We start from the raw sequence: 18,461 nt of genomic DNA, 5'->3' as shown, positions 1-18,461 counted from the left end.
TACTTTTAAGCATCTAGTCGGCTAGACCTTGCAGTTTTGAAAGGCAATTGAGAAATGGCTCACTTCCTGAACTTGGAGCACAAAAAAGCCTACAGCACCTGGTATTCCCAGGCGGTCTCCCATCCAGGTACTAACTAGGCCCGACACTGCTTAGCTTCCGAGATCAGACGAGATCGGGCGCATTCAGTGTGGTGTGGCCGTAGGCTCTGGGCCTAGTGAGTTTTGTACTTTTAAGCATCTAGTCGGCTAGACCTTGCAGTTTTGAAAGGCAATTGAGAAATGGCTCACTTCCTGAACTTGGAGCACAAAAAAGCCTACAGCACCTGGTATTCCCAGGCGGTCTCCCATCCAGGTACTAACTAGGCCCGACACTGCTTAGCTTCCGAGATCAGACGAGATTGGGCGCATTCAGTGTGGTGTGGCCGTAGGCTCGAGTAATGCTAAGAATATTACTCTTATGCATTTGCATTTAGTAAGCTAAGCCATGCAGCCACTTGCAACATGATACCACGCTCATCGCTCGATCAGCGCTTGATCAGGCGAGATATATAAGACTGGTGGGCCCATTCAGGACTCCTATGTCTGGTAGGATAACTTTAATCCATCCATCCTGTTTCTGTTGCAGGGAGGTGGAGAGAACAATCAACACAATAACGGCTTTCTTTCATGCCTCTTGAAGGACTCAATATTCTCTGTACTGCATTACATGTGAAAGTCGATTTATTACCCATGAACACACTACCTGTATGCTAATTATATGTAAATAGGTAGCTCCAGCCCTCATAATGTTGTCCAACATTTCCGCTATAAAACGGGATAAAATTATTTTGGAAACATACCAAATTTGAAAAGTAATTGAGAAGTTGTGCAATTACTAATCATGGAGCACAAAATAGCCTACAGCACCTGGTATTCCCAGGCGGTCTCCCATCCAGGTACTAACTAGGCCCGACAGTGCTTAGCTTCCGAGATCAGACGAGATCGGGCGCATTCAGTGTGGTGTGGCCGTAGGCTCTGGGCCTAGTGAGTTTTGTACTTTTAAGCATCTAGTCGGCTAGACCTTGCAGTTTTGAAAGGCAATTGAGAAATGGCTCACTTCCTGAACTTGGAGCACAAAAAAGCCTACAGCACCTGGTATTCCCAGGCGGTCTCCCATCCAGGTACTAACTAGGCCCGACACTGCTTAGCTTCCGAGATCAGACGAGATCGGGCGGATTCAGTGTGGTGTGGCCGTAGGCTCTGGTCCTAGTGAGTTTTGTACTTTTAAGCATCTAGTCGGCTAGACCTTGCAGTTTTGAAAGGTAATTGAGAAATGGCTCACTTCCTGAACTTGGAGCACAAAAAAGCCTACAGCACCTGGTATTCCCAGGCGGTCTCCCATCCAGGTACTAACTAGGCCCGACACTGCTTAGCTTCTGAGATCAGACGAGATCGGGCGCATTCAGTGTGGTGTGGCCGTAGGCTCTGGTCCTAGTGAGTTTTGTACTTTTAAGCATCTAGTCGGCTAGACCTTGCAGTTTTGAAAGGCAATTGAGAAATGGCTCACTTCCTGAACTTGGAGCACAAAAAAGCCTACAGCACCTGGTATTCCCAGGCGGTCTCCCATCCAGGTACTAACTAGGCCCGACACTGCTTAGCTTCCGAGATCAGACGAGATCGGGCGCATTCAGTGTGGTGTGGCCGTAGGCTCTGGGCCTAGTGAGTTTTGTACTTTTAAGCATCTAGTCGGCTAGACCTTGCAGTTTTGAAAGGCAATTGAGAAATGGCTCACTTCCTGAACTTGGAGCACAAAAAAGCCTACAGCACCTGGTATTCCCAGGCGGTCTCCCATCCAGGTACTAACTAGGCCCGACACTGCTTAGCTTCCGAGATCAGACGAGATCGGGCGCATTCAGTGTGGTGTGGCCGTAGGCTCTAGAAATGCTAAGAATATTACTCTTATGCATTTGCATTTAGTAAGCTAAGCCATGCAGCCACTTGCAACATGATACCACGCTCATCGCTCGATCAGGCGAGATATATAAGACTGGTGGGCCCATTCAGGACTCCTATGTCTGGTAGGATAACTTTAATCCATCCATCCTGTTTCTGTTGCAGGGAGGTGGAGAGAACAATCAACACAATAACGGCTTTCTTTCATGCCTCTTGAAGGACTCAATATTCTCTGTACTGCATTACATGTGAAAGTCGATTTATTACCCATGAACACACTACCTGTATGCTAATTATATGTAAATAGGTAGCTCCAGCCCTCATAATGTTGTCCAACATTTCCGCTATAAAACGGGATAAAATTATTTTGGAAACATACCAAATTTGAAAAGTAATTGAGAAGTTGTGCAATTACTAATCATGGAGCACAAAATAGCCTACAGCACCTGGTATTCCCAGGCGGTCTCCCATCCAGGTACTAACTAGGCCCGACACTGCTTAGCTTCCGAGATCAGACGAGATCGGGCGCATTCAGTGTGGTGTGGCCGTAGGCTCTGGGCCTAGTGAGTTTTGTACTTTTAAGCATCTAGTCGGCTAGACCTTGCAGTTTTGAAAGGCAATTGAGAAATGGCTCACTTCCTGAACTTGGAGCACAAAAAAGCCTACAGCACCTGGTATTACCAGGCGGTCTCCCATCCAGGTACTAACTAGGCCCGACACTGCTTAGCTTCCGAGATCAGACGAGATCGGGCGCATTCAGTGTGGTGTGGCCGTAGGCTCTGGTCCTAGTGAGTTTTGTACTTTTAAGCATCTAGTCGGCTAGACCTTGCAGTTTTGAAAGGCAATTGAGAAATGGCTCACTTCCTGAACTTGGAGCACAAAAAAGCCTACAGCACCTGGTATTCCCAGGCGGTCTCCCATCCAGGTACTAACTAGGCCCGACACTGCTTAGCTTCCGAGATCAGACGAGATCGGGCGCATTCAGTGTGGTGTGGCCGTAGGCTCTGGTCCTAGTGAGTTTTGTACTTTTAAGCATCTAGTCGGCTAGACCTTGCAGTTTTGAAAGGCGATTGAGAAATGGCTCACTTCCTGAACTTGGAGCACAAAAAAGCCTACAGCACCTGGTATTCCCAGGCGGTCTCCCATCCAGGTACTAACTAGGCCCGACACTGCTTAGCTTCCGAGATCAGACGAGATCGGGCGCATTCAGTGTGGTGTGGCCGTAGGCTCTGGTCCTAGTGAGTTTTGTACTTTTAAGCATCTAGTCGGCTAGACCTTGCAGTTTTGAAAGGCAATTGAGAAATGGCTCACTTCCTGAACTTGGAGCACAAAAAAGCCTACAGCACCTGGTATTCCCAGGCGGTCTCCCATCCAGGTACTAACTAGGCCCGACACTGCTTAGCTTCCGAGATCAGACGAGATCGGGCGCATTCAGTGTGGTGTGGCCGTAGGCTCTGGGCCTAGTGAGTTTTGTACTTTTAAGCATCTAGTCGGCTAGACCTTGCAGTTTTGAAAGGCAATTGAGAAATGGCTCACTTCCTGAACTTGGAGCACAAAAAAGCCTACAGCACCTGGTATTCCCAGGCGGTCTCCCATCCAGGTACTAACTAGGCCCGACACTGCTTAGCTTCCGAGATCAGACGAGATCGGGCGCATTCAGTGTGGTGTGGCCGTAGGCTCGAGTAATGCTAAGAATATTACTCTAATGCATTTGCATTTAGTAAGCTAAGCCATGCAGCCACTTGCAACATGATACCACGCTCATCGCTCGATCAGCGCTTGATCAGGCGAGATATATAAGACTGGTGGGCCCATTCAGGACTCCTATGTCTGGTAGGATAACTTTAATCCATCCATCCTGTTTCTGTTGCAGGGATGTGGAGAGAACAATCAACACAATAACGGCTTTCTTTCATGCCTCTTGAAGGACTCAATATTCTCTGTACTGCATTACATGTGAAAGTCGATTTATTACCCATGAACACACTACCTGTATGCTAATTATATGTAAATAGGTAGCTCCAGCCCTCATAATGTTGTCCAACATTTCCGCTATAAAACGGGATAAAATTATTTTGGAAACATACCAAATTTGAAAAGTAATTGAGAAGTTGCGCAATTACTAATCATGGAGCACAAAATAGCCTACAGCACCTGGTATTCCCAGGCGGTCTCCCATCCAGGTACTAACTAGGCCCGACACTGCTTAGCTTCCGAGATCAGACGAGATCGGGCGCATTCAGTGTGGTGTGGCCGTAGGCTCTGGGCCTAGTGAGTTTTGTACTTTTAAGCATCTAGTCGGCTAGACCTTGCAGTTTTGAAAGGCAATTGAGAAATGGCTCACTTCCTGAACTTGGAGCACAAAAAAGCCTACAGCACCTGGTATTCCCAGGCAGTCTCCCATCCAGGTACTAACTAGGCCCGACACTGCTTAGCTTCTGAGATCAGACGAGATCGGGCGCATTCAGTGTGGTGTGGCCGTAGGCTCTGGTCCTAGTGAGTTTTGTACTTTTAAGCATCTAGTCGGCTAGACCTTGCAGTTTTGAAAGGCAATTGAGAAATGGCTCACTTCCTGAACTTGGAGCACAAAAAAGCCTACAGCACCTGGTATTCCCAGGCGGTCTCCCATCCAGGTACTAACTAGGCCCGACACTGCTTAGCTTCCGAGATCAGACGAGATCGGGCGCATTCAGTGTGGTGTGGCCGTAGGCTCTGGGCCTAGTGAGTTTTGTACTTTTAAGCATCTAGTCGGCTAGACCTTGCAGTTTTGAAAGGCAATTGAGAAATGGCTCACTTCCTGAACTTGGAGCACAAAAAAGCCTACAGCACCTGGTATTCCCAGGCGGTCTCCCATCCAGGTACTAACTAGGCCCGACACTGCTTAGCTTCCGAGATCAGACGAGATCGGGCGCATTCAGTGTGGTGTGGCCGTAGGCTCTAGAAATGCTAAGAATATTACTCTTATGCATTTGCATTTAGTAAGCTAAGCCATGCAGCCACTTGCAACATGATACCACGCTCATCGCTCGATCAGCGCTTGATCAGGCGAGATATATAAGACTGGTGGGCCCATTCAGGACTCCTATGTCTGGTAGGATAACTTTAATCCATCCATCCTGTTTCTGTTGCAGGGAGGTGGAGAGAACAATCAACACAATAACGGCTTTCTTTCATGCCTCTTGAAGGACTCAATATTCTCTGTACTGCATTACATGTGAAAGTCGATTTATTACCCATGAACACACTACCTGTATGCTAATTATATGTAAATAGGTAGCTCCAGCCCTCATAATGTTGTCCAACATTTCCGCTATAAAACGGGATAAAATTATTTTGGAAACATACCAAATTTGAAAAGTAATTGAGAAGTTGCGCAATTACTAATCATGGAGCACAAAATAGCCTACAGCACCTGGTATTCCCAGGCGGTCTCCCATCCAGGTACTAACTAGGCCCGACACTGCTTAGCTTCCGAGATCAGACGAGATCGGGCGCATTCAGTGTGGTGTGGCCGTAGGCTCTGGTCCTAGTGAGTTTTGTACTTTTAAGCATCTAGTCGGCTAGACCTTGCAGTTTTGAAAGGCAATTGAGAAATGGCTCACTTCCTGAACTTGGAGCACAAAAAAGCCTACAGCACCTGGTATTCCCAGGCAGTCTCCCATCCAGGTACTAACTAGGCCCGACACTGCTTAGCTTCCGAGATCAGACGAGATCGGGCGCATTCAGTGTGGTGTGGCCGTAGGCTCTAGAAATGCTAAGAATATTACTCTTATGCATTTGCATTTAGTAAGCTAAGCCATGCAGCCACTTGCAACATGATACCACGCTCATCGCTCGATCAGCGCTCGATCAGGCGAGATATATAAGACTGGTGGGCCCATTCAGGACTCCTATGTCTGGTAGGATAACTTTAATCCATCCATCCTGTTTCTGTTGCAGGGAGGTGGAGAGAACAATCAACACAATAACGGCTTTCTTTCATGCCTCTTGAAGGACTCAATATTCTCTGTACTGCATTACATGTGAAAGTCGATTTATTACCCATGAACACACTACCTGTATGCTAATTATATGTAAATAGGTAGCTCCAGCCCTCATAATGTTGTCCAACATTTCCGCTATAAAACGGGATAAAATTATTTTGGAAACATACCAAATTTGAAAAGTAATTGAGAAGTTGTGCAATTACTAATCATGGAGCACAAAATAGCCTACAGCACCTGGTATTCCCAGGCGGTCTCCCATCCAGGTACTAACTAGGCCCGACACTGCTTAGCTTCCGAGATCAGACGAGATCGGGCGCATTCAGTGTGGTGTGGCCGTAGGCTCAGGGCCTAGTGAGTTTTGTACTTTTAAGCATCTAGTCGGCTAGACCTTGCAGTTTTGAAAGGCAATTGAGAAATGGCTCACTTCCTGAACTTGGAGCACAAAAAAGCCTACAGCACCTGGTATTCCCAGGCGGTCTCCCATCCAGGTACTAACTAGGCCCGACACTGCTTAGCTTCCGAGATCAGACGAGATCGGGCGCATTCAGTGTGGTGTGGCCGTAGGCTCTGGTCCTAGTGAGGTTTGTACTTTTAAGCATCTAGTCGGCTAGACCTTGCAGTTTTGAAAGGCAATTGAGAAATGGCTCACTTCCTGAACTTGGAGCACAAAAAAGCCTACAGCACCTGGTATTCCCAGGCGGTCTCCCATCCAGGTACTAACTAGGCCCGACACTGCTTAGCTTCCGAGATCAGACGCATTCAGTGTGGTGTGGCCGTAGGCTCTGGGCCTAGTGAGTTTTGTACTTTTAAGCATCTAGTCGGCTAGACCTCTCAGTTTTGAAAGGCAATTGAGAAATGGCTCACTTCCTGAACTTGGAGCACAAAAAAGCCTACAGCACCTGGTATTCCCAGGCGGTCTCCCATCCAGGTACTAACTAGGCCCGACACTGCTTAGCTTCCGAGATCAGACGAGATCGGGCGCATTCAGTGTGGTGTGGCCGTAGGCTCGAGTAATGCTAAGAATATTACTCTTATGCATTTGCATTTAGTAAGCTAAGCCATGCAGCCACTTGCAACATGATACCACGCTCATCGGTCGATCAGCGCTCGATCAGGCGAGATATATAAGACTGGTGGGCCCATTCAGGACTCCTATGTCTGGTAGGATAACTTTAATCCATCCATCCTGTTTCTGTTGCAGGGAGGTGGAGAGAACAATCAACACAATAACGCCTTTCTTTCATGCCTCTTGAAGGACTCAATATTCTCTGTACTGCATTACATGTGAAAGTCGATTTATTACCCATGAACACACTACCTGTATGCTAATTATATGTAAATAGGTAGCTCCAGCCCTCATAATGTTGTCCAACATTTCCGCTATAAAACGGGATAAAATTATTTTGGAAACATACCAAATTTGAAAAGTAATTGAGAAGTTGTGCAATTACTAATCATGGAGCACAAAATAGCCTACAGCACCTGGTATTCCCAGGCGGTCTCCCATCCAGGTACTAACTAGGCCCGACACTGCTTAGCTTCCGAGATCAGACAAGATCGGGCGCATTCAGTGTGGTGTGGCCGTAGGCTCTGGGCCTAGTGAGTTTTGTACTTTTAAGCATCTAGTCGGCTAGACCTTGCAGTTTTGAAAGGCAATTGAGAAATGGCTCACTTCCTGAACTTGGAGCACAAAAAAGCCTACAGCACCTGGTATTCCCAGGCAGTCTCCCATCCAGGTACTAACTAGGCCCGACACTGCTTAGCTTCTGAGATCAGACGAGATCGGGCGCATTCAGTGTGGTGTGGCCGTAGGCTCTGGTCCTAGTGAGTTTTGTACTTTTAAGCATCTAGTCGGCTAGACCTTGCAGTTTTGAAAGGCAATTGAGAAATGGCTCACTTCCTGAACTTGGAGCACAAAAAAGCCTACAGCACCTGGTATTCCCAGGCGGTCTCCCATCCAGGTACTAACTAGGCCCGACACTGCTTAGCTTCCGAGATCAGACGAGATCGGGCGCATTCAGTGTGGTGTGGCCGTAGGCTCTGGGCCTAGTGAGTTTTGTACTTTTAAGCATCTAGTCGGCTAGACCTTGCAGTTTTGAAAGGCAATTGAGAAATGGCTCACTTCCTGAACTTGGAGCACAAAAAAGCCTACAGCACCTGGTATTCCCAGGCGGTCTCCCATCCAGGTACTAACTAGGCCCGACACTGCTTAGCTTCCGAGATCAGACGAGATCGGGCGCATTCAGTGTGGTGTGGCCGTAGGCTCTGGGCCTAGTGAGTTTTGTACTTTTAAGCATCTAGTCGGCTAGACCTTGCAGTTTTGAAAGGCAATTGAGAAATGGCTCACTTCCTGAACTTGGAGCACAAAAAAGCCTACAGCACCTGGTATTCCCAGGCGGTCTCCCATCCAGGTACTAACTAGGCCCGACACTGCTTAGCTTCCGAGATCAGACGAGATCGGGCGCATTCAGTGTGGTGTGGCCGTAGGCTCTAGAAATGCTAAGAATATTACTCTTATGCATTTGCATTTAGTAAGCTAAGCCATGCAGCCACTTGCAACATGATACCACGCTCATCGCTCGATCAGCGCTTGATCAGGCGAGATATATAAGACTGGTGGGCCCATTCAGGACTCCTATGTCTGGTAGGATAACTTTAATCCATCCATCCTGTTTCTGTTGCAGGGAGGTGGAGAGAACAATCAACACAATAACGGCTTTCTTTCATGCCTCTTGAAGGACTCAATATTCTCTGTACTGCATTACATGTGAAAGTCGATTTATTACCCATGAACACACTACCTGTATGCTAATTATATGTAAATAGGTAGCTCCAGCCCTCATAATGTTGTCCAACATTTCCGCTATAAAACGGGATAAAATTATTTTGGAAACATACCAAATTTGAAAAGTAATTGAGAAGTTGCGCAATTACTAATCATGGAGCACAAAATAGCCTACAGCACCTGGTATTCCCAGGCGGTCTCCCATCCAGGTACTAACTAGGCCCGACACTGCTTAGCTTCCGAGATCAGACGAGATCGGGCGCATTCAGTGTGGTGTGGCCGTAGGCTCTGGGCCTAGTGAGTTTTGTACTTTTAAGCATCTAGTCGGCTAGACCTTGCAGTTTTGAAAGGCAATTGAGAAATGGCTCACTTCCTGAACTTGGAGCACAAAAAAGCCTACAGCACCTGGTATTCCCAGGCAGTCTCCCATCCAGGTACTAACTAGGCCCGACACTGCTTAGCTTCCGAGATCAGACGAGATCGGGCGCATTCAGTGTGGTGTGGCCGTAGGCTCTAGAAATGCTAAGAATATTACTCTTATGCATTTGCATTTAGTAAGCTAAGCCATGCAGCCACTTGCAACATGATACCACGCTCATCGCTCGATCAGGCTCGATCAGGCGAGATATATAAGACTGGTGGGCCCATTCAGGACTCCTATGTCTGGTAGGATAACTTTAATCCATCCATCCTGTTTCTGTTGCAGGGAGGTGGAGAGAACAATCAACACAATAACGGCTTTCTTTCATGCCTCTTGAAGGACTCAATATTCTCTGTACTGCATTACATGTGAAAGTCGATTTATTACCCATGAACACACTACCTGTATGCTAATTATATGTAAATAGGTAGCTCCAGCCCTCATAATGTTGTCCAACATTTCCGCTATAAAACGGGATAAAATTATTTTGGAAACATACCAAATTTGAAAAGTAATTGAGAAGTTGTGCAATTACTAATCATGGAGCACAAAATAGCCTACAGCACCTGGTATTCCCAGGCGGTCTCCCATCCAGGTACTAACTAGGCCCAACAGTGCTTAGCTTCCGAGATCAGACGAGATCGGGCGCATTCAGTGTGGTGTGGCCGTAGGCTCTGGGCCTAGTGAGTTTTGTACTTTTAAGCATCTAGTCGGCTAGACCTTGCAGTTTTGAAAGGCAATTGAGAAATGGCTCACTTCCTGAACTTGGAGCACAAAAAAGCCTACAGCACCTGGTATTCCCAGGCGGTCTCCCATCCAGGTACTAACTAGGCCCGACACTGCTTAGCTTCCGAGATCAGACGAGATCGGGCGGATTCAGTGTGGTGTGGCCGTAGGCTCTGGTCCTAGTGAGTTTTGTACTTTTAAGCATCTAGTCGGCTAGACCTTGCAGTTTTGAAAGGCAATTGAGAAATGGCTCACTTCCTGAACTTGGAGCACAAAAAAGCCTACAGCACCTGGTATTCCCAGGCGGTCTCCCATCCAGGTACTAACTAGGCCCGACACTGCTTAGTGTGGTGTGGCCGTAGGCTCTAGAAATGCTAAGAATATTACTCTTATGCATTTGCATTTAGTAAGCTAAGCCATGCAGCCACTTGCAACATGATACCACGCTCATCGCTCGATCAGCGCTCGATCAGGCTCGATCAGGCGAGATATATAAGACTGGTGGGCCCATTCAGGACTCCTATGTCTGGTAGGATAACTTTAATCCATCCATCCTGTTTCTGTTGCAGGGAGATGGAGAGAACAATCAACACAATAACGGCTTTCTTTCATGCCTCTTGAAGGACTCAATATTCTCTGTACTGCATTACATGTGAAAGTCGATTTATTACCCATGAACACACTACCTGTATGCTAATTATATGTAAATAGGTAGCTCCAGCCCTCATAATGTTGTCCAACATTTCCGCTATAAAACGGGATAAAATTATTTTGGAAACATACCAAATTTGAAAAGTAATTGAGAAGTTGTGCAATTACTAATCATGGAGCACAAAATAGCCTACAGCACCTGGTATTCCCAGGCGGTCTCCCATCCAGGTACTAACTAGGCCCGACACTGCTTAGCTTCCGAGATCAGACGAGATCGGGCGCATTCAGTGTGGTGTGGCCGTAGGCTCTGGTCCTAGTGAGTTTTGTACTTTTAAGCATCTAGTCGGCTAGACCTTGCAGTTTTGAAAGGCAATTGAGAAATGGCTCACTTCCTGAACTTGGAGCACAAAAAAGCCTACAGCACCTGGTATTCCCAGGCGGTCTCCCATCCAGGTACTAACTAGGCCCGACACTGCTTAGCTTCCGAGATCAGACGAGATCGGGCGCATTCAGTGTGGTGTGGCCGTAGGCTCTGAGCCTAGTGAGTTTTGTACTTTTAAGCATCTAGTCGGCTAGACCTTGCAGTTTTGAAAGGCAATTGAGAAATGGCTCACTTCCTGAACTTGGAGCACAAAAAAGCCTACAGCACCTGGTATTCCCAGGCGGTCTCCCATCCAGGTACTAACTAGGCCCGACACTGAGCTTCCGAGATCAGACGAGATCGGGCGCATTCAGTCTGGTGTGGCCGTAGGCTCTAGTAATGCTAAGAATATTACTCTTATGCATTTGCATTTAGTAAGCTAAGCCATGCAGCCACTTGCAACATGATACCACGCTCATCGCTCGATCAGGCTCGATCAGGCGAGATATATAAGACTGGTGGGCCCATTCAGGACTCCTATGTCTGGTAGGATAACTTTAATCCATCCATCCTGTTTCTGTTGCAGGGAGATGGAGAGAACAATCAACACAATAACGGCTTTCTTTCATGCCTCTTGAAGGACTCAATATTCTCTGTACTGCATTACATGTGAAAGTCGATTTATTACCCATGAACACACTACCTGTATGCTAATTATATGTAAATAGGTAGCTCCAGCCCTCATAATGTTGTCCAACATTTCCGCTATAAAACGGGATAAAATTATTTTGGAAACATACCAAATTTGAAAAGTAATTGAGAAGTTGTGCAATTACTAATCATGGAGCACAAAATAGCCTACAGCACCTGGTATTCCCAGGCGGTCTCCCATCCAGGTACTAACTAGGCCCGACACTGCTTAGCTTCCGAGATCAGACGAGATCGGGCGCATTCAGTGTGGTGTGGCCGTAGGCTCTGGTCCTAGTGAGTTTTGTACTTTTAAGCATCTAGTCGGCTAGACCTTGCAGTTTTGAAAGGCAATTGAGAAATGGCTCACTTCCTGAACTTGGAGCACAAAAAAGCCTACAGCACCTGGTATTCCCAGGCGGTCTCCCATCCAGGTACTAACTAGGCCCGACACTGCTTAGCTTCCGAGATCAGACGAGATCGGGCGCATTCAGTGTGGTGTGGCCGTAGGCTCTGAGCCTAGTGAGTTTTGTACTTTTAAGCATCTAGTCGGCTAGACCTTGCAGTTTTGAAAGGCAATTGAGAAATGGCTCACTTCCTGAACTTGGAGCACAAAAAAGCCTACAGCACCTGGTATTCCCAGGCGGTCTCCCATCCAGGTACTAACTAGGCCCGACACTGAGCTTCCGAGATCAGACGAGATCGGGCGCATTCAGTCTGGTGTGGCCGTAGGCTCTAGTAATGCTAAGAATATTACTCTTATGCATTTGCATTTAGTAAGCTAAGCCATGCAGCCACTTGCAACATGATACCACGCTCATCGCTCGATCAGCGCTCGATCAGGCGAGATATATAAGACTGGTGGGCCCATTCAGGACTCCTATGTCTGGTAGGATAACTTTAATCCATCCATCCTGTTTCTGTTGCAGGGAGGTGGAGAGAACAATCAACACAATAACGGCTTTCTTTCATGCCTCTTGAAGGACTCAATATTCTCTGTACTGCATTACATGTGAAAGTCGATTTATTACCCATGAACACACTACCTGTATGCTAATTATATGTAAATAGGTAGCTCCAGCCCTCATAATGTTGTCCAACATTTCCGCTATAAAACGGGATAAAATTATTTTGGAAACATACCAAATTTGAAAAGTAACTGAGAAGTTGCGCAATTACTAATCATGGAGCACAAAATAGCCTACAGCACCTGGTATTCCCAGGCGGTCTCCCATCCAGGTACTAACTAGGCCCGACACTGCTTAGCTTCCGAGATCAGACGAGATCGGGCGCATTCAGTGTGGTGTGGCCGTAGGCTCTGGGCCTAGTGAGTTTTGTACTTTTAAGCATCTAGTCGGCTAGACCTTGCAGTTTTGAAAGGCAATTGAGAAATGGCTCACTTCCTGAACTTGGAGCACAAAAAAGCCTACAGCACCTGGTATTCCCAGGCAGTCTCCCATCCAGGTACTAACTAGGCCCGACACTGCTTAGCTTCCGAGATCAGACGAGATCGGGCGCATTCAGTGTGGTGTGGCCGTAGGCTCTGGGCCTAGTGAGTTTTGTACTTTTAAGCATCTAGTCGGCTAGACCTTGCAGTTTTGAAAGGCAATTGAGAAATGGCTCACTTCCTGAACTTGGAGCACAAAAAAGCCTACAGCACCTGGTATTCCCAGGCGGTCTCCCATCCAGGTACTAACTAGGCCCGACACTGAGCTTCCGAGATCAGACGAGATCGGGCGCATTCAGTCTGGTGTGGCCGTAGGCTCTAGTAATGCTAAGAATATTACTCTTATGCATTTGCATTTAGTAAGCTAAGCCATGCAGCCACTTGCAACATGATACCACGCTCATCGCTCGATCAGCGCTCGATCAGGCGAGATATATAAGACTGGTGGGCCCATTCAGGACTCCTATGTCTGGTAGGATAACTTTAATCCATCCATCCTGTTTCTGTTGCAGGGAGGTGGAGAGAACAATCAACACAATAACGGCTTTCTTTCATGCCTCTTGAAGGACTCAATATTCTCTGTACTGCATTACATGTGAAAGTCGATTTATTACCCATGAACACACTACCTGTATGCTAATTATATGTAAATAGGTAGCTCCAGCCCTCATAATGTTGTCCAACATTTCCGCTATAAAACGGGATAAAATTATTTTGGAAACATACCAAATTTGAAAAGTAATTGAGAAGTTGTGCAATTACTAATCATGGAGCACAAAATAGCCTACAGCACCTGGTATTCCCAGGCGGTCTCCCATCCAGGTACTAACTAGGCCTGACACTGCTTAGCTTCCGAGATCAGACGAGATCGGGCGCATTCAGTGTGGTGTGGCCGTAGGCTCAGGGCCTAGTGAGTTTTGTACTTTTAAGCATCTAGTCGGCTAGACCTTGCAGTTTTGAAAGGCAATTGAGAAATGGCTCACTTCCTGAACTTGGAGCACAAAAAAGCCTACAGCACCTGGTATTCCCAGGCGGTCTCCCATCCAGGTACTAACTAGGCCCGACACTGCTTAGCTTCCGAGATCAGACGAGATCGGGCGCATTCAGTGTGGTGTGGCCGTAGGCTCTGGGCCTAGTGAGTTTTGTACTTTTAAGCATCTAGTCGGCTAGACCTTGCAGTTTTGAAAGGCAATTGAGAAATGGCTCACTTCCTGAACTTGGAGCACAAAAAAGCCTACAGCACCTGGTATTCCCAGGCGGTCTCCCATCCAGGTACTAACTAGGCCCGACACTGAGCTTCCGAGATCAGACGAGATCGGGCGCATTCAGTGTGGTGTGGCCATAGGCTCTGGTCCTAGTGAGTTTTGTACTTTTAAGCATCTAGTCGGCTAGACCTTGCAGTTTTGAAAGGCAATTGAGAAATGGCTCACTTCCTGAACTTGGAGCACAAAAAAGCCTACAGCACCTGGTATTCCCAGGCGGTCTCCCATCCAGGTACTAACTAGGCCCGACACTGCTTAGCTTCCGAGATCAGACGAGATCGGGCGCATTCAGTGTGGTGTGGCCGTAGGCTCTGGGCCTAGTGAGTTTTGTACTTTTAAGCATCTAGTCGGCTAGACCTTGCAGTTTTGAAAGGCAATTGAGAAATGGCTCACTTCCTGAACTTGGAGCACAAAAAAGCCTACAGCACCTGGTATTCCCAGGCGGTCTCCCATCCAGGTACTAACTAGGCCCGACACTGCTTAGCTTCCGAGATCAGACGAGATTGGGCGCATTCAGTGTGGTGTGGCCGTAGGCTCGAGTAATGCTAAGAATATTACTCTTATGCATTTGCATTTAGTAAGCTAAGCCATGCAGCCACTTGCAACATGATACCACGCTCATCGCTCGATCAGCGCTTGATCAGGCGAGATATATAAGACTGGTGGGCCCATTCAGGACTCCTATGTCTGGTAGGATAACTTTAATCCATCCATCCTGTTTCTGTTGCAGGGAGGTGGAGAGAACAATCAACACAATAACGGCTTTCTTTCATGCCTCTTGAAGGACTCAATATTCTCTGTACTGCATTACATGTGAAAGTCGATTTATTACCCATGAACACACTACCTGTATGCTAATTATATGTAAATAGGTAGCTCCAGCCCTCATAATGTTGTCCAACATTTCCGCTATAAAACGGGATAAAATTATTTTGGAAACATACCAAATTTGAAAAGTAATTGAGAAGTTGTGCAATTACTAATCATGGAGCACAAAATAGCCTACAGCACCTGGTATTCCCAGGCGGTCTCCCATCCAGGTACTAACTAGGCCCGACAGTGCTTAGCTTCCGAGATCAGACGAGATCGGGCGCATTCAGTGTGGTGTGGCCGTAGGCTCTGGGCCTAGTGAGTTTTGTACTTTTAAGCATCTAGTCGGCTAGACCTTGCAGTTTTGAAAGGCAATTGAGAAATGGCTCACTTCCTGAACTTGGAGCACAAAAAAGCCTACAGCACCTGGTATTCCCAGGCGGTCTCCCATCCAGGTACTAACTAGGCCCGACACTGCTTAGCTTCCAAGATCAGACGAGATCGGGCGGATTCAGTGTGGTGTGGCCGTAGGGTCTGGTCCTAGTGAGTTTTGTACTTTTAAGCATCTAGTCGGCTAGACCTTGCAGTTTTGAAAGGCAATTGAGAAATGGCTCACTTCCTGAACTTGGAGCACAAAAAAGCCTACAGCACCTGGTATTCCCAGGCGGTCTCCCATCCAGGTACTAACTAGGCCCGACACTGCTTAGTGTGGTGTGGCCGTAGGCTCTAGAAATGCTAAGAATATTACTCTTATGCATTTGCATTTAGTAAGCTAAGCCATGCAGCCACTTGCAACATGATACCACGCTCATCGCTCGATCAGCGCTCGATCAGGCTCGATCAGGCGAGATATATAAGACTGGTGGGCCCATTCAGGACTCCTATGTCTGGTAGGATAACTTTAATCCATCCATCCTGTTTCTGTTGCAGGGAGATGGAGAGAACAATCAACACAATAACGGCTTTCTTTCATGCCTCTTGAAGGACTCAATATTCTCTGTACTGCATTACATGTGAAAGTCGATTTATTACCCATGAACACACTACCTGTATGCTAATTATATGTAAATAGGTAGCTCCAGCCCTCATAATGTTGTCCAACATTTCCGCTATAAAACGGGATAAAATTATTTTGGAAACATACCAAATTTGAAAAGTAATTGAGAAGTTGTGCAATTACTAATCATGGAGCACAAAATAGCCTACAGCACCTGGTATTCCCAGGTGGTCTCCCATCCAGGTACTAACTAGGCCCGACACTGCTTAGCTTCCGAGATCAGACGAGATCGGGCGCATTCAGTGTGGTGTGGCCGTAGGCTCTGGTCCTAGTGAGTTTTGTACTTTTAAGCATCTAGTCGGCTAGACCTTGCAGTTTTGAAAGGCAATTGAGAAATGGCTCACTTCCTGAACTTGGAGCACAAAAAAGCCTACAGCACCTGGTATTCCCAGGCGGTCTCCCATCCAGGTACTAACTAGGCCCGACACTGCTTAGCTTCCGAGATCAGACGAGATCGGGCGCATTCAGTGTGGTGTGGCCGTAGGCTCTGAGCCTAGTGAGTTTTGTACTTTTAAGCATCTAGTCGGCTAGACCTTGCAGTTTTGAAAGGCAATTGAGAAATGGCTCACTTCCTGAACTTGGAGCACAAAAAAGCCTACAGCACCTGGTATTCCCAGGCGGTCTCCCATCCAGGTACTAACTAGGCCCGACACTGAGCTTCCGAGATCAGACGAGATCGGGCGCATTCAGTCTGGTGTGGCCGTAGGCTCTAGTAATGCTAAGAATATTACTCTTATGCATTTGCATTTAGTAAGCTAAGCCATGCAGCCACTTGCAACATGATACCACGCTCATCGCTCGATCAGCGCTCGATCAGGCGAGATATATAAGACTGGTGGGCCCATTCAGGACTCCTATGTCTGGTAGGATAACTTTAATCCATCCATCCTGTTTCTGTTGCAGGGAGGTGGAGAGAACAATCAACACAATAACGGCTTTCTTTCATGCCTCTTGAAGGACTCAATATTCTCTGTACTGCATTACATGTGAAAGTCGATTTATTACCCATGAACACACTACCTGTATGCTAATTATATGTAAATAGGTAGCTCCAGCCCTCATAATGTTGTCCAACATTTCCGCTATAAAACGGGATAAAATTATTTTGGAAACATACCAAATTTGAAAAGTAACTGAGAAGTTGCGCAATTACTAATCATGGAGCACAAAATAGCCTACAGCACCTGGTATTCCCAGGCGGTCTCCCATCCAGGTACTAACTAGGCCCGACACTGCTTAGCTTCCGAGATCAGACGAGATCGGGCGCATTCAGTGTGGTGTGGCCGTAGGCTCTGGGCCTAGTGAGTTTTGTACTTTTAAGCATCTAGTCGGCTAGACCTTGCAGTTTTGAAAGGCAATTGAGAAATGGCTCACTTCCTGAACTTGGAGCACAAAAAAGCCTACAGCACCTGGTATTCCCAGGCAGTCTCCCATCCAGGTACTAACTAGGCCTGACACTGCTTAGCTTCCGAGATCAGACGAGATCAGGCGCATTCAGTGTGGTGTGGCCGTAGGCTCTGGGCCTAGTGAGTTTTGTACTTTTAAGCATCTAGTCGGCTAGACCTTGCAGTTTTGAAAGGCAATTGAGAAATGGCTCACTTCCTGAACTTGGAGCACAAAAAAGCCTACAGCACCTGGTATTCCCAGGCGGTCTCCCATCCAGGTACTAACTAGGCCCGACACTGCTTAGCTTCCGAGATCAGACGAGATCGGGCGCATTCAGTGTGGTGTGGCCGTAGGCTCGAGTAATGCTAAGAATATTACTCTTATGCATTTGCATTTAGTAAGCTAAGCCATGCAGCCACTTGCAACATGATACCACGCTCATCGCTCGATCAGGCTCGATCAGGCGAGATATATAAGACTGGTGGGCCCATTCAGGACTCCTATGTCTGGTAGGATAACTTTAATCCATCCATCCTGTTTCTGTTGCAGGGAGGTGGAGAGAACAATCAACACAATAACGGCTTTCTTTCATGCCTCTTGAAGGACTCAATATTCTCTGTACTGCATTACATGTGAAAGTCGATTTATTACCCATGAACACACTACCTGTATGCTAATTATATGTAAATAGGTAGCTCCAGCCCTCATAATGTTGTCCAACATTTCCGCTATAAAACGGGATAAAATTATTTTGGAAACATACCAAATTTGAAAAGTAATTGAGAAGTTGTGCAATTACTAATCATGGAGCACAAAATAGCCTACAGCACCTGGTATTCCCAGGCGGTCTCCCATCCAGGTACTAACTAGGCCCGACACTGCTTAGCTTCCGAGATCAGACGAGATCGGGCGCATTCAGTGTGGTGTGGCCGTAGGCTCTGGTCCTAGTG

At 46.9% G+C, this 18,461-nt stretch overlaps 49 non-coding genes and 6 pseudogenes across 49 annotated transcripts; all 55 read right to left on the bottom strand.

The window, feature by feature from the left end:
- Nucleotides 1–86: 86 nt before the first annotated feature.
- On the bottom strand, nucleotides 87–205 carry LOC138476728 (5S ribosomal RNA). Its single transcript, XR_011270753.1, has one exon. It is a non-coding gene; the product is annotated as a 5S ribosomal RNA (ribosomal RNA).
- A 106-nt stretch (nucleotides 206–311) lies between these two features.
- Nucleotides 312–430, bottom strand: LOC138479319 (5S ribosomal RNA). Its single transcript, XR_011273105.1, has one exon. It is a non-coding gene; the product is annotated as a 5S ribosomal RNA (ribosomal RNA).
- Nucleotides 431–894: 464 nt separating this feature from the next.
- Nucleotides 895–1,013, bottom strand: LOC138478763 (5S ribosomal RNA). Its single transcript, XR_011272600.1, has one exon. It is a non-coding gene; the product is annotated as a 5S ribosomal RNA (ribosomal RNA).
- A 106-nt stretch (nucleotides 1,014–1,119) lies between these two features.
- LOC138478147 (5S ribosomal RNA) lies at nucleotides 1,120–1,238 on the bottom strand. Its single transcript, XR_011272041.1, has one exon. It is a non-coding gene; the product is annotated as a 5S ribosomal RNA (ribosomal RNA).
- A 106-nt stretch (nucleotides 1,239–1,344) lies between these two features.
- On the bottom strand, nucleotides 1,345–1,463 carry LOC138479001 (5S ribosomal RNA). The gene has a single exon (XR_011272816.1). It is a non-coding gene; the product is annotated as a 5S ribosomal RNA (ribosomal RNA).
- A 106-nt stretch (nucleotides 1,464–1,569) lies between these two features.
- LOC138476727 (5S ribosomal RNA) lies at nucleotides 1,570–1,688 on the bottom strand. The gene has a single exon (XR_011270752.1). It is a non-coding gene; the product is annotated as a 5S ribosomal RNA (ribosomal RNA).
- Nucleotides 1,689–1,794: 106 nt separating this feature from the next.
- LOC138476726 (5S ribosomal RNA) lies at nucleotides 1,795–1,913 on the bottom strand. Its single transcript, XR_011270751.1, has one exon. It is a non-coding gene; the product is annotated as a 5S ribosomal RNA (ribosomal RNA).
- A 453-nt stretch (nucleotides 1,914–2,366) lies between these two features.
- On the bottom strand, nucleotides 2,367–2,485 carry LOC138476725 (5S ribosomal RNA). Its single transcript, XR_011270750.1, has one exon. It is a non-coding gene; the product is annotated as a 5S ribosomal RNA (ribosomal RNA).
- Nucleotides 2,486–2,591: 106 nt separating this feature from the next.
- Nucleotides 2,592–2,710, bottom strand: LOC138479538 (5S ribosomal RNA). Its single transcript, XR_011273304.1, has one exon. It is a non-coding gene; the product is annotated as a 5S ribosomal RNA (ribosomal RNA).
- A 106-nt stretch (nucleotides 2,711–2,816) lies between these two features.
- Nucleotides 2,817–2,935, bottom strand: LOC138476724 (5S ribosomal RNA). Its single transcript, XR_011270749.1, has one exon. It is a non-coding gene; the product is annotated as a 5S ribosomal RNA (ribosomal RNA).
- A 106-nt stretch (nucleotides 2,936–3,041) lies between these two features.
- Nucleotides 3,042–3,160, bottom strand: LOC138476722 (5S ribosomal RNA). The gene has a single exon (XR_011270747.1). It is a non-coding gene; the product is annotated as a 5S ribosomal RNA (ribosomal RNA).
- Nucleotides 3,161–3,266: 106 nt separating this feature from the next.
- LOC138476720 (5S ribosomal RNA) lies at nucleotides 3,267–3,385 on the bottom strand. Its single transcript, XR_011270746.1, has one exon. It is a non-coding gene; the product is annotated as a 5S ribosomal RNA (ribosomal RNA).
- Nucleotides 3,386–3,491: 106 nt separating this feature from the next.
- Nucleotides 3,492–3,610, bottom strand: LOC138476719 (5S ribosomal RNA). Its single transcript, XR_011270745.1, has one exon. It is a non-coding gene; the product is annotated as a 5S ribosomal RNA (ribosomal RNA).
- A 464-nt stretch (nucleotides 3,611–4,074) lies between these two features.
- On the bottom strand, nucleotides 4,075–4,193 carry LOC138476718 (5S ribosomal RNA). The gene has a single exon (XR_011270744.1). It is a non-coding gene; the product is annotated as a 5S ribosomal RNA (ribosomal RNA).
- Nucleotides 4,194–4,299: 106 nt separating this feature from the next.
- LOC138480056 (5S ribosomal RNA) lies at nucleotides 4,300–4,418 on the bottom strand. The gene has a single exon (XR_011273774.1). It is a non-coding gene; the product is annotated as a 5S ribosomal RNA (ribosomal RNA).
- Nucleotides 4,419–4,524: 106 nt separating this feature from the next.
- Nucleotides 4,525–4,643, bottom strand: LOC138476717 (5S ribosomal RNA). The gene has a single exon (XR_011270743.1). It is a non-coding gene; the product is annotated as a 5S ribosomal RNA (ribosomal RNA).
- Nucleotides 4,644–4,749: 106 nt separating this feature from the next.
- LOC138476716 (5S ribosomal RNA) lies at nucleotides 4,750–4,868 on the bottom strand. Its single transcript, XR_011270742.1, has one exon. It is a non-coding gene; the product is annotated as a 5S ribosomal RNA (ribosomal RNA).
- Nucleotides 4,869–5,332: 464 nt separating this feature from the next.
- On the bottom strand, nucleotides 5,333–5,451 carry LOC138476715 (5S ribosomal RNA). Its single transcript, XR_011270741.1, has one exon. It is a non-coding gene; the product is annotated as a 5S ribosomal RNA (ribosomal RNA).
- A 106-nt stretch (nucleotides 5,452–5,557) lies between these two features.
- On the bottom strand, nucleotides 5,558–5,676 carry LOC138478503 (5S ribosomal RNA). The gene has a single exon (XR_011272365.1). It is a non-coding gene; the product is annotated as a 5S ribosomal RNA (ribosomal RNA).
- Nucleotides 5,677–6,140: 464 nt separating this feature from the next.
- On the bottom strand, nucleotides 6,141–6,259 carry LOC138476714 (5S ribosomal RNA). The gene has a single exon (XR_011270740.1). It is a non-coding gene; the product is annotated as a 5S ribosomal RNA (ribosomal RNA).
- Nucleotides 6,260–6,365: 106 nt separating this feature from the next.
- On the bottom strand, nucleotides 6,366–6,484 carry LOC138476713 (5S ribosomal RNA). Its single transcript, XR_011270739.1, has one exon. It is a non-coding gene; the product is annotated as a 5S ribosomal RNA (ribosomal RNA).
- A 106-nt stretch (nucleotides 6,485–6,590) lies between these two features.
- LOC138474577 (5S ribosomal RNA) lies at nucleotides 6,591–6,699 on the bottom strand (annotated as a pseudogene).
- Nucleotides 6,700–6,805: 106 nt separating this feature from the next.
- LOC138476712 (5S ribosomal RNA) lies at nucleotides 6,806–6,924 on the bottom strand. The gene has a single exon (XR_011270738.1). It is a non-coding gene; the product is annotated as a 5S ribosomal RNA (ribosomal RNA).
- A 464-nt stretch (nucleotides 6,925–7,388) lies between these two features.
- LOC138478845 (5S ribosomal RNA) lies at nucleotides 7,389–7,507 on the bottom strand. The gene has a single exon (XR_011272674.1). It is a non-coding gene; the product is annotated as a 5S ribosomal RNA (ribosomal RNA).
- Nucleotides 7,508–7,613: 106 nt separating this feature from the next.
- LOC138480055 (5S ribosomal RNA) lies at nucleotides 7,614–7,732 on the bottom strand. Its single transcript, XR_011273773.1, has one exon. It is a non-coding gene; the product is annotated as a 5S ribosomal RNA (ribosomal RNA).
- Nucleotides 7,733–7,838: 106 nt separating this feature from the next.
- LOC138476709 (5S ribosomal RNA) lies at nucleotides 7,839–7,957 on the bottom strand. The gene has a single exon (XR_011270736.1). It is a non-coding gene; the product is annotated as a 5S ribosomal RNA (ribosomal RNA).
- A 106-nt stretch (nucleotides 7,958–8,063) lies between these two features.
- LOC138476708 (5S ribosomal RNA) lies at nucleotides 8,064–8,182 on the bottom strand. The gene has a single exon (XR_011270735.1). It is a non-coding gene; the product is annotated as a 5S ribosomal RNA (ribosomal RNA).
- Nucleotides 8,183–8,288: 106 nt separating this feature from the next.
- On the bottom strand, nucleotides 8,289–8,407 carry LOC138476707 (5S ribosomal RNA). The gene has a single exon (XR_011270734.1). It is a non-coding gene; the product is annotated as a 5S ribosomal RNA (ribosomal RNA).
- A 464-nt stretch (nucleotides 8,408–8,871) lies between these two features.
- On the bottom strand, nucleotides 8,872–8,990 carry LOC138476706 (5S ribosomal RNA). The gene has a single exon (XR_011270733.1). It is a non-coding gene; the product is annotated as a 5S ribosomal RNA (ribosomal RNA).
- Nucleotides 8,991–9,096: 106 nt separating this feature from the next.
- Nucleotides 9,097–9,215, bottom strand: LOC138478502 (5S ribosomal RNA). The gene has a single exon (XR_011272364.1). It is a non-coding gene; the product is annotated as a 5S ribosomal RNA (ribosomal RNA).
- Nucleotides 9,216–9,678: 463 nt separating this feature from the next.
- LOC138478133 (5S ribosomal RNA) lies at nucleotides 9,679–9,797 on the bottom strand. Its single transcript, XR_011272028.1, has one exon. It is a non-coding gene; the product is annotated as a 5S ribosomal RNA (ribosomal RNA).
- A 106-nt stretch (nucleotides 9,798–9,903) lies between these two features.
- Nucleotides 9,904–10,022, bottom strand: LOC138478146 (5S ribosomal RNA). Its single transcript, XR_011272040.1, has one exon. It is a non-coding gene; the product is annotated as a 5S ribosomal RNA (ribosomal RNA).
- Nucleotides 10,023–10,688: 666 nt separating this feature from the next.
- On the bottom strand, nucleotides 10,689–10,807 carry LOC138476705 (5S ribosomal RNA). Its single transcript, XR_011270732.1, has one exon. It is a non-coding gene; the product is annotated as a 5S ribosomal RNA (ribosomal RNA).
- A 106-nt stretch (nucleotides 10,808–10,913) lies between these two features.
- Nucleotides 10,914–11,032, bottom strand: LOC138476703 (5S ribosomal RNA). The gene has a single exon (XR_011270730.1). It is a non-coding gene; the product is annotated as a 5S ribosomal RNA (ribosomal RNA).
- Nucleotides 11,033–11,138: 106 nt separating this feature from the next.
- LOC138474126 (5S ribosomal RNA) lies at nucleotides 11,139–11,254 on the bottom strand (annotated as a pseudogene).
- A 463-nt stretch (nucleotides 11,255–11,717) lies between these two features.
- On the bottom strand, nucleotides 11,718–11,836 carry LOC138476702 (5S ribosomal RNA). Its single transcript, XR_011270729.1, has one exon. It is a non-coding gene; the product is annotated as a 5S ribosomal RNA (ribosomal RNA).
- Nucleotides 11,837–11,942: 106 nt separating this feature from the next.
- Nucleotides 11,943–12,061, bottom strand: LOC138476701 (5S ribosomal RNA). Its single transcript, XR_011270728.1, has one exon. It is a non-coding gene; the product is annotated as a 5S ribosomal RNA (ribosomal RNA).
- Nucleotides 12,062–12,167: 106 nt separating this feature from the next.
- LOC138474125 (5S ribosomal RNA) lies at nucleotides 12,168–12,283 on the bottom strand (annotated as a pseudogene).
- A 464-nt stretch (nucleotides 12,284–12,747) lies between these two features.
- Nucleotides 12,748–12,866, bottom strand: LOC138476700 (5S ribosomal RNA). Its single transcript, XR_011270727.1, has one exon. It is a non-coding gene; the product is annotated as a 5S ribosomal RNA (ribosomal RNA).
- A 106-nt stretch (nucleotides 12,867–12,972) lies between these two features.
- Nucleotides 12,973–13,091, bottom strand: LOC138478501 (5S ribosomal RNA). The gene has a single exon (XR_011272363.1). It is a non-coding gene; the product is annotated as a 5S ribosomal RNA (ribosomal RNA).
- A 106-nt stretch (nucleotides 13,092–13,197) lies between these two features.
- On the bottom strand, nucleotides 13,198–13,313 carry LOC138474124 (5S ribosomal RNA; annotated as a pseudogene).
- Nucleotides 13,314–13,777: 464 nt separating this feature from the next.
- On the bottom strand, nucleotides 13,778–13,896 carry LOC138478923 (5S ribosomal RNA). Its single transcript, XR_011272745.1, has one exon. It is a non-coding gene; the product is annotated as a 5S ribosomal RNA (ribosomal RNA).
- Nucleotides 13,897–14,002: 106 nt separating this feature from the next.
- LOC138476698 (5S ribosomal RNA) lies at nucleotides 14,003–14,121 on the bottom strand. The gene has a single exon (XR_011270726.1). It is a non-coding gene; the product is annotated as a 5S ribosomal RNA (ribosomal RNA).
- A 106-nt stretch (nucleotides 14,122–14,227) lies between these two features.
- Nucleotides 14,228–14,343, bottom strand: LOC138473915 (5S ribosomal RNA; annotated as a pseudogene).
- Nucleotides 14,344–14,449: 106 nt separating this feature from the next.
- On the bottom strand, nucleotides 14,450–14,568 carry LOC138476696 (5S ribosomal RNA). The gene has a single exon (XR_011270724.1). It is a non-coding gene; the product is annotated as a 5S ribosomal RNA (ribosomal RNA).
- Nucleotides 14,569–14,674: 106 nt separating this feature from the next.
- LOC138479318 (5S ribosomal RNA) lies at nucleotides 14,675–14,793 on the bottom strand. Its single transcript, XR_011273104.1, has one exon. It is a non-coding gene; the product is annotated as a 5S ribosomal RNA (ribosomal RNA).
- Nucleotides 14,794–15,257: 464 nt separating this feature from the next.
- On the bottom strand, nucleotides 15,258–15,376 carry LOC138478762 (5S ribosomal RNA). Its single transcript, XR_011272599.1, has one exon. It is a non-coding gene; the product is annotated as a 5S ribosomal RNA (ribosomal RNA).
- A 106-nt stretch (nucleotides 15,377–15,482) lies between these two features.
- LOC138480320 (5S ribosomal RNA) lies at nucleotides 15,483–15,601 on the bottom strand. Its single transcript, XR_011274006.1, has one exon. It is a non-coding gene; the product is annotated as a 5S ribosomal RNA (ribosomal RNA).
- A 666-nt stretch (nucleotides 15,602–16,267) lies between these two features.
- Nucleotides 16,268–16,386, bottom strand: LOC138476881 (5S ribosomal RNA). Its single transcript, XR_011270892.1, has one exon. It is a non-coding gene; the product is annotated as a 5S ribosomal RNA (ribosomal RNA).
- A 106-nt stretch (nucleotides 16,387–16,492) lies between these two features.
- Nucleotides 16,493–16,611, bottom strand: LOC138476695 (5S ribosomal RNA). The gene has a single exon (XR_011270723.1). It is a non-coding gene; the product is annotated as a 5S ribosomal RNA (ribosomal RNA).
- Nucleotides 16,612–16,717: 106 nt separating this feature from the next.
- Nucleotides 16,718–16,833, bottom strand: LOC138474123 (5S ribosomal RNA; annotated as a pseudogene).
- A 464-nt stretch (nucleotides 16,834–17,297) lies between these two features.
- LOC138476694 (5S ribosomal RNA) lies at nucleotides 17,298–17,416 on the bottom strand. Its single transcript, XR_011270722.1, has one exon. It is a non-coding gene; the product is annotated as a 5S ribosomal RNA (ribosomal RNA).
- Nucleotides 17,417–17,522: 106 nt separating this feature from the next.
- Nucleotides 17,523–17,641, bottom strand: LOC138480316 (5S ribosomal RNA). Its single transcript, XR_011274002.1, has one exon. It is a non-coding gene; the product is annotated as a 5S ribosomal RNA (ribosomal RNA).
- Nucleotides 17,642–17,747: 106 nt separating this feature from the next.
- On the bottom strand, nucleotides 17,748–17,866 carry LOC138476693 (5S ribosomal RNA). The gene has a single exon (XR_011270721.1). It is a non-coding gene; the product is annotated as a 5S ribosomal RNA (ribosomal RNA).
- A 463-nt stretch (nucleotides 17,867–18,329) lies between these two features.
- LOC138476692 (5S ribosomal RNA) lies at nucleotides 18,330–18,448 on the bottom strand. Its single transcript, XR_011270720.1, has one exon. It is a non-coding gene; the product is annotated as a 5S ribosomal RNA (ribosomal RNA).
- Between the last annotated feature and the right edge of the window lie 13 nt (nucleotides 18,449–18,461).

This window comes from Ambystoma mexicanum, chromosome 8, assembly GCF_040938575.1.
Source record: "Ambystoma mexicanum isolate Mex_15411 chromosome 8, UKY_AmexF1_1, whole genome shotgun sequence".
NCBI lineage: Eukaryota > Metazoa > Chordata > Amphibia > Caudata > Ambystomatidae > Ambystoma > Ambystoma mexicanum.
Note: the sequence above shows the minus strand (reverse complement) of the source record. Positions and strands in the feature narration are given on the sequence as shown.